This window comes from Sphaerodactylus townsendi, linkage group LG09, assembly GCF_021028975.2.
Source record: "Sphaerodactylus townsendi isolate TG3544 linkage group LG09, MPM_Stown_v2.3, whole genome shotgun sequence".
Lineage (NCBI taxonomy): Eukaryota > Metazoa > Chordata > Lepidosauria > Squamata > Sphaerodactylidae > Sphaerodactylus > Sphaerodactylus townsendi.
This window is the reverse complement of record NC_059433.1, coordinates 65,966,160-65,969,180: the sequence shown is the minus strand read 5'-3', so window position 1 is coordinate 65,969,180 and position 3,021 is coordinate 65,966,160. Positions and strand designations below refer to the sequence as shown.

The window sequence follows — 3,021 nt, the reverse complement described above, 5'->3', positions numbered from 1 at the left end:
TATTGAGTATTGAGGATCTTCTCTGGTCATGCCAGAACTGAGGTTTGCCCGCGCAAAACCCAGTAGTTAAAGCAGCCTGCACCCCCGCCCCTTCCTGGGAAAGCGCACCCAAAAGGAACTGTAAAAGAGATAACAGTAGAGACGGCCAGGCACTGACCTTGAGCAGCACCTGGTACAGTATAACATCATACAGAAGACAGTTGAAAGTCAGTTAGAAATGCAATAAACCCATTCCTCCACCCCCAGCATACAGAAAGCAGCAATAGCAAAAATCCCCATAATAACAGGCCTCCTGACAGCATGACCCACTTGAGACATTTAGCAAAAAAAACCCAAAACCCAACTTTTTTGTATTGGTCAAATTTAATTCCAGTACAGTTAAATCGTGAAACTGGGACATTATGAAGAATTGCTGACGCATGCTCTGTCCTATCAATGTGGCTCAGTTTCAAGAGGAAGCGACTAAGCTGAAAGTTAAATGTGTCCACCATGAAGTCACAGCATCCCTGGAATCTTGGAGATGAGTTTATGAATCCCAGAATTGTCCTGACACTTCTGACTATGAGGCCAGGCTTTTAAGCAACGTTTGGGTCCATCCAGCTCCATGAAAGTACATTTCAGCCAAATTTCCCCTAAGCGATAGCTGTACCTGTAGACTGTTGTCACCATCTTATTTACAGCACGTTTCAGAAACAAATGTTCAGTACACAAATATTTACAAGGACCAGATGGGCACTATTAGAAGAACATAAAGTATGAGATAATGACCTTCTGGAACTGCACATTCTTGCCGCATCTGCTTTCAGATTGCTTTATTGGCTCAAGATAACAACTCCTTTAGCCTCTTGGAAGTGCGGCTCACAAACACCGCCCCTCCTCCATTTTTCCGCAGCCAGTAGATGCATTTCTTGCAAGAGAGCAACGTCTTACCTTCTGTTTGTTTTAACTTGTTTACATTTGTTAACAGCCGTCTGGTCCCTTCAAATTCAAGGTAACTACACTGGAAGCCAATAAGTAACAACATAAGTAAGGTGAAAAGAACGGGATTAAGTGTTTCAGGTAACAGCCAGTCAATCCAGTTACATATGATCGAGTATATAGTTGGCATGGTATTGCTTGCTGAAGAAAGGGAATAGTCCCGTGGTGGCGAACCTTTGGCACTCCAGATGTTATGGACTACAATTCCCATCAGCCCCTGCCAGCATGGCCAATTGGGAATTGTAGTCCATAACATCTGGAGTGCCAAAGGTTCGCCACCACTGGAATAGTCATTGGAGATGAGGGTCTATACCAGGGGTGGCCAACTACAACTACAATGGACTTCAATTCCCATCAGCCACTGCCAGCATGGGCAACTGGCTGATGGGAATTGTAGTCCATGGACATCTGGAGCACCACAGGTTGGCCACCCCTGGTATATGCTACAAGCTTTGAAGGTAAATATAAAAATCTTGATGGCTGATTTGCTGCCTAGACTTTTAAGTTTAGTTAGGAGTGACAGTTTTAAATGTGACTGGGACAGCTAAATGTTACAGCGGATGTGTTAAACACACTAGGGAGTTGCAATTTACATTGCCTGATCAAAAAGTGTTTGAAAGAGCTAGATTATAAAAGCACTGTTATAAGATCTCATAGGGTTTGTTCTCTTACTACTGGAATATGTCCCTGTTGGAGACTTTGGCTGTACTGAGATACAGAAGTACTTTTTTGCCAGCTCATCTTGAATGCCTTTCCTTCAGTAGTTATGACAGGAAGGTACTCTGGCATATTGTTCTCCGATTATTTGTCTGGGGACTAGAGAAGATTGGTACGGTTGATCATATTCTTCTTGGTTTTTAGAGCTCGAAATGAGTTATTTCCTTTGATTAGAAATAACATTGTTTCTGTAGAGGCCAATGTCCCACAGTTGCTCAGGGACAAAGAGCAACCATTGACTTAGCAGGTCGCAAAAATATTTGGTAGTATTTGATAATAGTTGGTAGTCTCCTCAGACCTCTAAACCCCATTGTTATTTTAGCTGTGTTTCCTGATCAAGATGTTGGAGGAATTAACAGTTACGCAAAAAGAAAAGAGTGCTGAAAAGCAGAAACACCTCATTCATCTGATTTCCCCCCCTTTCCTTTCCCATTCCCTCAAATGTCCCTACTCCTTTCTCCATTGATGGCCTAGATAGGTTTCTGTCTCTATCATAAACCTTTTACAACCCAAGATCCTCAGTCTCTTCCCCTGAGATGCCACCAGACAGGGGAGGCCAGCTGCCTTATAAACCACTCTTCACCCAGCTATCTTCCTGAGATGGTGGGATAGGGTAGTAGGTCCTGCTTCCTTTTTCATGCTGCCACATATAGCTAGATTTGCAGGCTGTTTGATTTGTGGGTGCCTAGTTTTCTGCACTGAGAAAATCTACTCTGATTTAACAGGGATGATTGGAAGACAGTTAACTTTTACTTAACTTTTTTAAAAAGTGGGAGTGATCTGTGGTGGAAAGGGCCTACAGCCTACAGCACCCGGTATTCCCAGGCGGTCTCCCATCCAAGTGCTAACCAGGCCTGACCCTGCTTAGCTTCCGAAATCAGACGAGATCGGGCGCGTTCAGGGTGGTATGGCCGTAGGCAGTGGAAAGGGCCATCAACTCACGGCTGATTTATGGCAACCCAGTAGGGTTTCCACGACAAGAAACAAACAGAAGAAAAAGAAGAGGAGGGGGAGCTGGTTTTTACAATCTGCTTTTCTCTACCTTTAAGGACCCTCAAAGTAGCTCACAATCAAATTTCCCTCCCCACAACAAGCACTTTGTGAGGTGGGTGGGGCTGAGGCGCCATGTGACGGAGAATGGGAAATCAAGCTCGATTCACCAGGTTAGAATTTGCCGCTTATGTAGAGGAGTGGGGAATCAAACCTGGTCCTCCAGATTAGAGTCTACTAAACCATGTGGTTTGCCATTGCCTGCCTCTCCATAGCAACACTGGATTTCCCACCCAAGTACTAACCAAGGCCAATTCTGCTTAGCTTCCAAGATCT

The 3,021-nt window shown here is 44.3% G+C and overlaps 1 non-coding gene across 1 annotated transcript; it reads right to left on the bottom strand.

The window, feature by feature from the left end:
- Positions 1–2,495: 2,495 nt before the first annotated feature.
- LOC125439534 lies at positions 2,496–2,614 on the bottom strand. The gene has a single exon (XR_007245539.1). It is a non-coding gene; the product is annotated as a 5S ribosomal RNA (ribosomal RNA).
- Between the last annotated feature and the right edge of the window lie 407 nt (positions 2,615–3,021).